This window comes from Elephantulus edwardii, unplaced genomic scaffold (assembly GCF_000299155.1).
Source record: "Elephantulus edwardii isolate Elephantulus edwardi_28Jun2011 unplaced genomic scaffold, EleEdw1.0 scaffold00075, whole genome shotgun sequence".
NCBI classification, from domain to species: Eukaryota; Metazoa; Chordata; class Mammalia; order Macroscelidea; family Macroscelididae; genus Elephantulus; species Elephantulus edwardii.
The window spans coordinates 8,738,842-8,749,375 of NW_006399825.1; the positions used below are offsets into that span (position 1 = coordinate 8,738,842).

At 36.1% G+C, this 10,534-nt stretch overlaps 1 protein-coding gene across 1 annotated transcript in view; it reads left to right on the forward strand.

The window, feature by feature from the left end:
• Window positions 1-10,534, forward strand: part of NBEAL1 (neurobeachin-like 1) — a 201,231-nt gene that overhangs the window by 6,901 nt on the left and 183,796 nt on the right. The window lies entirely within an intron of this gene.

Sequence of the window (10,534 nt, forward strand, 5' to 3'; positions counted from 1 at the left end):
TGACATATTGTTCCAAACGTTTTTGGATAATTTTGAGCAGAATCTTGCTTTCATGTGATATCAATGATATTGTTTGATAATTTCCACACTGTTGGGTCACCTTTCTTTGGGAATAGATATCGATCTCTTCCAGTCAGTTGGCCAGCTGGCTGTCCTCCAGATTTCCTGGCACAACTTAGCACATCCAGGGCAGCATCTGTTTGTTGAAATAAATCAATTGGTATGCAGTCAACTCCTGGAGCCTTGTTTTTTGCCAATTCCTTCATACTGAAATTAATTTTGATCTCTACATTATTCTGCAGGAAGCTCTGTGGCCTAGTAAGTAGTTGGGCTGCCAAACAAAGGCAGGCAGTTTAAGTCCACCAGCTGCTCTGAGATTCTTGGATAAGTCTCCTTCTGTGTGACTGACATTACAGTCTGAAAACTTGCTGAAAGGTCAGTTCTGACTCAATGGCACATAACATCATCATCATATAGGGACCTCTGATGACTTAGTTCGTAGGAACTCTTACTGCTAGCTCAGAGGCTGAACCTCTTGTTCAAATCCACCAGCTGCTCCTATGGAGAAAGATGGACTATTTTCTCTTGTATAATTTACAGCCTCCAAAACCTTCTGGAGGATCAGCTATGAGTTGGTTCTGACTCAGTAGCAATGAGAAAAGAGATACAATCATACATCTTTTAGAAATTAACTCTATTGCAAATAATAAGACATATTTGTATAATAATGGTTTTAACTGCTGCCCTTGGGAAAAACATTGTATTTCTGATGTATTTTTAGCTTTCTGAAAGAGCAGAATAGGTGATCAGAACATGGAGAAAAGAAAAACTTTATTTCTTAGATTCTTTGATAAGATTAAGCTTCTTTTATTCTATCTAGTGGAAATTACTGAGTGTATTAACTTGAATAATAAGATACAGAGTAACTGAAAAGTACTACAGTTAAAGGAAATTTGAATTGACATTAGTGGCTATTTTATCTCTAGTTTTTTAAATCTTATTTGCTACGGAAGCTACCAAACTAGACCCAAGATAGCCACAGTTCTCCTTTTACTCCTAAGGATTTGAAGACAAGTTAATGAATTTTTTGTTATCTGTTTATCATCTGTCAGCTGGGGGGAAAATCACCCCAGTTAACTTTCCATGTATGTTAAAGTTGTTGAGAGAGAATTGATTGTATTTAAAAGTGCTTTTAGAGTTGTTATTGTGTACTGTTGAGTCGGAACTAATCCATTGCTGACACTGCAGTAGGTTTTCAGAGGCAGTAAATCACATGGGTGGGAGAGGCCTTTCTGGTGGCCTAGTGGTAAGAATACGCACTGCAATCCTGAAGGAACACTTCAAATCCACCAGCTGCTCTGTGGGAGAAGGATGGGCAATCTCTTCCCATGCAATAAACTGCCTTTGAAAACCCCCTGAAGGGTCCGCTGTAGGTCAGTTCTTACTCTTTGGTATACAACAACAAATCACATGGGAGGCGATTACCCATCCCTCTGCCACAGAGCAGCTGGTGGATAGAACTGCAAGTAAGAACTGTAAAAATGTAAAAAACAACAACAACAACCACCAACCAAACAACCACAAAAAACCCCACATCAAAACCACAACCAAGCAACCCAAACTGTAAAAATGTAATATTTAGTAGTATTTTCCAAATGTAAATTTGTGTGCTTGTATCGAGATTACTTCCATTTTACCTTAATATTATATAGTAATAGAGAATCTAGTCCCTTTTTGTCAGTAGTAATGTAGCTTCTGTTTCTGAATGCCTTACATAGTTTTTAAAATTAAGAAAGTGACTGTTAATGTTCTGTGTCATTAAGTCACAATAGACTCAAAGCTGACACTCCAGTAGGTTTTCAGACTGTAAATTGCTTAAGAGGAGACGGCCAATTTTCTCCGGTGGAGCAACTGATAGGTTCAAACTGCCATTTGGTTGACAGCACAGCTCCTTACCATTAGGTTTAAGTATTCTGAGTAATAATTCAAGGCACTTTTTCTCCCCGGTTTGTTTGCTTAAATCAGATTTGAGTCCTTGGTGATGCTCCATTTCCTGCTGCTGCCCTTTGTCCTGCTAAATTTGGGATATGACTGGAATAGATAGTTTTGCAGTGAGCTCACAGTAAACTTCCTTTTTAGAATAAAAATTTTGCTTCATAAAGAGAATATCATTTAGAGATATTTTATTCAGATGAAATCCAGTACTTTTAATAAATAGATTTAGAAAATACTAAACAAATGGAGTTCATTATAAACATGTTAGTTACAATCTTAAATGCAGCATTTAGTAAGATAGCCCAATACAGATCAACCCCTTTTATTTATTTAACCTTAATTTATTAAGTTCCTGGCATGTATTAAATATGAGTATCTCTTGATTTTCTGTGACTTAATAATGACTTTGTATGTAATAAAAGTAATGTCTTTGCCTTTGAGGAAAAATAAAATGGTACATCCTAATGAAAAACCTGAAACCATTGCTACAGATTCAGTTCTGACTCATCGTGACTCTGCAGGACAGAATGCAGCTGCCTCAAGCCCAGTATTGACCTGCTTCTACCTAGGAGGTTCAAACTTATGCCCACCTTACATCAAGTTTCTGAGACATTAAGTCTTAACCAGAGCTGACCTCATCTTTCTCCTGTTGAAGTAGCCAGTGAGTTAGACCTGTTGAGTTTCAGTGAGCACTCAAAATGGTCAGTTATTTTATACTTTGAACATCAATTAAATGGAATCATACAATGTGTATTCATATATATGTAGTATCTTTCATTCAAAATTATATCTGAAAAAAGAAAACAACAACAACAACAAAAAAACCCCAAAACAAAATTATATCTGCAGTTTGTGGTGTTACATATTACAGTAGATTGTTATTTTTCATTGCTGTGTAGTATTTCATTGTGCGACTGTACCACCTTTCATCTGTTTCTGTAGTTGATGTACATTTGAGTAGTAAACATTTTTGGCTATGCAAAATAATACAACCACAAGTATTCTTTTATGTGTCTTTTATATACGTGTATATTTATGCCTTTCTTTTGGGTATATTCTTAGGAGTGGAATTATTTGAGCATACATTATATTCAATTTAGTTACTATTACAACAGCAACTCCATAATCTCTAAGCAAAAATTCCCTTTTTCCTTCCTTTCAACCCAATAACTACTAATAATCTTTGTTGCATACATATTTGTGTAATTCAATTAAGTGAGATCATATAATATTTGTCCTGGTAAAACCAGCTTCCTGTCATGTTTTCTGGATTTATGCATGTAGCATGTAGCAGAATTACTTTCTTTCCATGGCTGAGCAATATTTCATTCTGTGTTTACCACATTTTGTTTATTGGTTCATCTTTTGATAGTCTGTAGTTTTTTTTAATCTTTTGGCTAATGTGAAAAGTACTGCAATGAGCATTAGTATACAGATCTCTGTAATATAGTTTCCTTTTGAAGATATTTTGTATGATTGTTAAAGTCAACTATTTGCATTAACCTAGTGAAGGGACATCACCGTGAGCAGCTTTTATGAGGTTTGCATATATAGTGACAAATGTTTGTTAAATCTAAGAGCAAGTGAATGATGCGTTCAGATTTTTAATTTAAAGATGTTAAAAGGTTAAAAAAAAGGTATATCTTAGATTAAACACGATGTCAAATGACATGGCAGTTCAAAAATGTAGAATTTCTAGAAATGAGAAAAAATATTTTAAATGCAGTGCATGGGATTAGCATTATATTTGACATAGCTGAGAAGAGAATTAGAAAATTGGAATGTAGGTCTAAAGAAATGTTTTCGAATATATATTCCAGAAAGTCAGAAATGGAAAAGATAAAAAAAAGTTAGGAGATAAAGATGGTATGAAAACATTTAACACATGTTTAATTTGAATCTGAAAATGAAAGGAGATAGCATTAAATACATGGTTATGTTTGAAGAGATAGGTCAAAAGCTGTTCAGGAGTACTGGAAGAGAACAATCCATAGGTTTGAGAATCTCAGTGCGTGTCAAGGAAGATAGATACAATTTATATCAAGATTCTTTATAATCCACAGTAGATTGTGTTATCAAAAAGACAAATCTTAAAAACTAACAGAAGAAACATATTTTAACACGTTGCCACACACTTTTAAATTGACGACCGCGCTTAGAAACACATTTGCTTAAAAACACCTTTGCCGTCATTTGCAGCAATGTGTTAAAGGTCTAGGCGTTAGAAAAATTCCAGTTTTTTCCTATAATAATGATGGAACGCAGAGAATAGTCGATTGATATCTTTAAAGAAATGAACTGCCAGTGTGAACTTTCCAACCAAGTGAATGTGTCCTTCAACAAAAATAATGAAATACAGCTATTTCCTGCAAACCCAGTTCAAAATACTGGGAAGATTTAACTTCTAAATTTGTATGTATCTAAGGATAGAGTGTCAGTGAAAGAAGGGAATACCTCCAACAATATGGATTGACACAGTGACTGCAGCAATGGGCTCAAATATGTCAGAGATGGCGAAGATGGCACAGGTATGATAGGGTTCAGATATGTTGTTCAAAGGGTTGTTTTGGGTCCTACTTGACTCAGTGGCACCCAACAGTAATGATAAGTGAGTGAGGGATAACATTGCTGATGTCATACGGATTTTGGCCAAAAGCATATTGTACCAGAAAGATTAGTGTTTTATTGACTATGCAAAGACATTTGACTGTATCACAATAAATTATAGCAAATATTAAGGAGAATGAGATCTCAGAACACTTAATTGTGCCATGCTAAATGGATGCATAGATGAAGAAGTGATTGAACACCACCAGATAATACTGCATCATTTAAAATGAGGAAATGTGTGAGTCAGGATTGTAGTCTTTTTCCATAGTTATTCAGTCTATATGCTGAGCAAAATAATTCAAGAAGCTGTACTGTAAGAAGAAAAATGGGGCATCAGGATTAGAGGAAGACTAATCAGCAACTTGCATTTATGTAGATGCCATAATGTTGCTTGCAGAAAGTGAAGAAAACTTGAAGCACTTACTGCTGAAGATCAAAGACTAAAACCTGTAGAATTTGTTTACATCTGAACATCAAGAAAACAAAAATCTTCATCACGGGACCAATAGAAAAAATTATGAGATGGTTTGTTATGGTTTGGAACTGGCTCACAGCTGACCCTCCAGTGGGTTTTCAGAGCTTGTAAGTTTCATGGGAGAATATTGTCCATCTCTCTTCTGCATAGTAGCTGGTGGATTTGAACTACTTTGTCTTTAAGTTGGCAGCACAACCCCCTATCCACTAGGCTACCAAAGCTCTCTAAAATCACAATAGATGGATTAGTGATTGAAATTTTCAGTAACTTCATTTTACTTGTATTCACAGTCAACATCTATGATAGCAGCATTCAAAATATCAAAAGCATTAGAAAAATCTACTCTCAAGGACATCTTTAAAGTGCTAAAGACAATGTCAGTTTAAAGGCTAAGGTATGCCATGGCATTTTCAATTGCTTATACATCTGAAAGACAGTGAAGAATGATGACAAAACAATTGGTGTCTTGAAATTGGAGTAGTGAGTATATCATGGATAGAACAAACATATCTAGGAGGAAATGCAAATAAAGTGTTCTTTAGAGACGATGATGAAACTTCATTATATATACTTTAGTCAGGAACGGCTGTTGTTATCATGTGCCCTCCAATCGCTTGCGATTCATAGTAACCCTATGTATAAGAGCCCTAAACCCTGCTCTATCCTGTGCTAATCTTATTGTCTCTGACATACCTATCCCCATTACCCCAGTTAATGAATCGATCCATCTCATCAAGGGTCTTCCTCTCTTGCACTGTCCCTCCACCCTCCCAAACATGATGTCCCTCTCCAGGGACTGGTTTTTCCTTGTAACATGTCCAAAATCAGTCCAACAAAGCTTCAGCATCTTTGCCTCCAAGGAGCAGCCTGGTTTCAACCTCTCCAGGATGAACCTGTTCTCTTAGCAGTCCATGGTATATTCAGTACTCTTCTCCAGCACCACAGCTCAGAGGCATCGATTCTCTTATCCCTAATCGTAGTCCAGCTCTCTGACACATAACAAGCAATTGTGAAGGTCATGGCCTGGATCAGGCCTTAGTCTCCAGACTGCTAGCATTGTTCTTCAGTACTCTGGCGAAGTCCCCGTGTAAAAGGCAACCTTCTGGAAAAGATAGAGGGCCAGTGAAAGAAAGATATTCATCAGGGTGGATTGACAATAGTGCCTACAGTAGTGGATTTGCCGATGAGGGAGATGGTGCAGGATAGAGCAAGGTTCATATCTGTTGTTCATAGGTTTGTTGTCTTCAGCACTTAACAACAGTAGTCCCAATAGCATACATTACAAATAAATCATAGCCATACTAGGTATTTTTAAACACTTAAAAAAATATTGTGGTTTGGGTGAAAATTAACTCACAAATGGGTTTTCACTCAATAATTCATACACAGTTTGTTTCATGCCATTGATTGCAGTCCCTGTAGTGAGTCAGTGCTTATTCCATTGCATCATGGGTTTCCTCTTTGCGTTTGTCAGGTTTACTTGTACCTCCCTACCTCCACAGCTTTGCATTTAAGTGAATGTTGCGTTTCCATCTTGTATTGTTGATATAAAGAGTGAATGTCTCCTAATGTTTTATTTTGTAGGTTAGTCTGATAACTTTGTTGAGAGATGATATCTTGGAGTAGCAAGGACTTTCTAAGTTATGGCCACTGACAGCAATAGTCTTAACAGTTGCTCTGATCATTATCAGACCAGTAAGCCTGGTCTTTTTAAAAAAAAATTTGAATTTAATTTTCTGTTTCTCTCTTGTTTTAACCAAGTTCTTTTATTGTGTTTTTGGCCGGAGGATTTAGTAATTGTGATCAGACACCATCTAGGTTGGTTTTGTCAGCTTAGAAGAGACTTGGTAGTACAGTGTATAACTCACCAGACTGTTAATTATGTGCTCAGTAATTTGAATCCACCAGCCACTCTGTGGGAGAAGGATGAGTAGTTTCTGCCTGTAAAGGTGTACAGCCAATCAACGATTGATGTGAGTTGGAATTTATTGGATGGCCATAGATTGTTAGTCCTTTGGACTAATTGCTTCCTTGAGTCTTTGGCTTTCTTCACTCTCATTTACTCTGGTTGAGAAGAGAACAGTAGTTGTATTTTAGAAAACAACTTGAAAAGTTTAAGAACCTAGATGCTATTCATAGAGCTCTGGTGGTGTGGTCTGTGGGTAGTTGAGCTTAACCCAGAGTTGTTGCCTCACTGTCAGTTTGCATCTACCAGCTGGAAAAAGAATAGTCAGTCTCCTCTTGTGCAATCTACAATTTCCTGAAAATTTGCTTGGGGGTCAGTTATGATTAAGTTCAAACGTTTTTGGCAGTGAGTTTGAATGACATGCTATTCACAAAATGGGTGTGTAAAAAAAAAAAAAAACAAAATGGGTGTGTAGAACATTATCTTTACGGAGTTTGTATGCCAGTTGTTCTAGATGCTCCACCAAGACTGATCCTTAGCTTTCGAGCTCTGCTGAATCCCATAAGGTTTGGTTTAAGAAGTTTTCATAACTACCCTCTTTGTACCCCATTATATATGTGAATATATGTACAACATACATTAATATGAATACATATTCTAACTCATCTGTGTACAACAGAATGAAACCTTGCCTGGTTCTGTGCCATCCTCACAGTCTCTGCTTGATTCAAGCCCAGTGTTGCCTTCAGTGTATCATTGTATCTCCTGGAGGTTTTTCCTCTCCTTTGTTAGCCCTCTATTTTTCTGTCTTCAGGCATGGAACCCTCATAATAACATGCCCAACATGTATGAGATGAAATCTCCCATCTTTGTTTCCAGAGAGTATTCTTGTAATACTTTTTTCAAGACAGAACTGTTTACTCTCAAGACAGATGTGTTTGTCCTCTTCGCAGGCTATGATATATTCTGTACTCTTACCAATAACACAATTCAAATTCATCAATTCTTCTTTGGTCTTCCTTATTCATGTCCACCTTTCATTTGTATATGAGATGATTGACTTTAACATGGCTTGCATCAAGTGCACCTTAGTCTTTAAGGTGACACTCTTGATCATTATCGTCCTATAGAGATTTACTATTTTATGCAGATCCTTGATGGCAGCGCTGGTGGGTAAAGAGTTGTGCTGCCAACCCAAAGGCAGGAAGTTTGACTCCACCATTTGCTCCCCGGGAGAGTCATGGGCAATCTCCTCCCAGTTGAGTCATGACCACTGAACACCCACTGGTTGGTCAGCTATGAGTCACTACTGACTTAACAGCACATAACAACATTACCACCACGTCTTCTGATATTTTCACTGCTGCTTGAATGAATGTCAATTGTGAAGCTAAGTTAAATGAAATCCTTGATGACTTAAGTCTTTTTCCCCATTTTCATGATATTTATTGATCTAAGGAGTTTTATTTTCTTGATAATTGAGGTACACCCCATGTCAAAGGCTATAATCTTGATCTCCGTAGGTATTTCAGATCCTCACTTCTTAAAAAATATTTTTTGTTTTGGTTTGCTTTCCTCCTTCCTTTTAACAGAGTTGTATCATCTGTATAACACAAGTTGTTGATGAGTCTTTCTCTAAACCTGATGCCACATTCTTCATTATATAGTCCAGCTTCTTGAATTACTTGTTTGACATACATAATGAGTAAGTATGGTGATTCTTACCTTTACTGATTTTTAACTATTTAGTATTCTTCTCTTCAAACAATCACTTCTTGGTCCATGTACAGGCTCTACATTAGCACAATTAAGTGTTCTAGAATTCCCATTCTGTTGTTATTAGCCATAATTATGATCAATTTAGTTGAAAGTCTTTGTATAGTCATTAAAACACAACATCTGTCTGGTTTTCTTGGGTTTGAGTCAAGATACACCTGACATCAACAGTGATCTCTTTTTCCATGGCCTCTTCTTAATCTGAATTTTTGGCAGTTGTTTGTTGATGTGCTACTCCAGCCATTTTAAAATAATCTCCAGCGGTGTTTTACTTGTGCTTGACACTATCTATATAGTTCTGTAATAACCACATTCAGTTAGTCACTTTTTTATTTAATGGCACGAACAAATCTTTTCCAGTCTGTTGGCTAGTAACATGTTTTCCCAATTTCTTGGCATGGACAAGTGAGCATGTCTAGTGCTGCAGTTCTTTTCTGAAACACCTCAGCTGATACTCCTCAATTCTTAAAGCCTTATTTTTTGGCTAGTGCCTTCAGGACAGCTTTCACTTCTTTCAGTACCATGAGTTCTTGATCATATACTACTTCCTGAAATGGTTCAGTGCTGACCAGTTCTTTTTGGTACATTGATTCTGAATTCCTTTCATCCTTTTCATATTTCTTATGTCATTCAATATTTTGCTTGTAGAATAGTATTCCAAGTCTAGGCTTAATATTTGTTTTCTTCAGTTCTTTCAACTTCAGAAATGTTGAGTGTTTTCTAACTTTCTAACTCTAGGTCTTTGCACATTTCATTTTAATGCTTTGGATTTAAAAATCTGTGAACTAACTTCAGCATTTCTTCACCCCCCCCCCTTTTTTTCCTCTTCTCTAGGTTCTGGTGGAAGTTTCAGAGCCTATTCTGATATACATTTTGGTCTTTTTCTTTTTTATTGTCTTTTGAATGATATTTTGTTTTCTTCCTGTATGATGTATGTTACTGACAACTCTTCTTTCTGGTCTTTAATCATTTGATTCACCTAAGACATGTATCGAATCTTTCCTTGATGGTTTTTAAATTCAGTTGGGGCAGTGTCAAGGTTATATTTAGGATCTTGGGGACTTGTTTTAATCTTTTTTTTTCATTTCAGTTTGAACTCATATATGAACAATTAGCTACTGGCCTTGCTCAAACTTCTGATAGTGAACTTTTCCACCTTCTCTGTACATAGATATAGTCACTTTGATCCTGTGTTTTTTAATAAGAGTTATTTGTGGTAGTTAAATCCTTGGATATAATTCTGTTACATTCTCTCCAGCCTCATTTCTACTGCTAAGACCATATTTTCTAGCTACCAGTCCTCCTTTTTTTGTTTTAAACTTTTGCATTCCAGTCAACAGTTATTATTATTATTATTATTATTAATTTGTCTGTTAAGATGTAGATTCTGATTCAGGGTATCTGTCTGCTCAGTGCATTTTAGACTGTGGAGTTGGTAGAAATCTTCAATTTTTTACTCTTTGATTTGAGTAAGTGTATTATTTATATTAATGGATCTTCCTTGTACGTGTATGAATGTTGTTCTATCTCTGGCAGTATCATACTTCAGGATAGATCATGACATATCCATATTCCTTTTGACAATGAATTTTTCGCCATTTTTTTTTTTTTGCATTTCAAAGTTATCAAATTCTTTAATGCATCATCTGTAAAACATGATGCTCTTGTCAAATTCTCCCTTTTTTTCCCTATAATTATATTTTATTAATTTTCATAAACATTTACAGAGATTTTGGGCTTCCACTCATTCATTGTTGCACTATTCTCTCTAC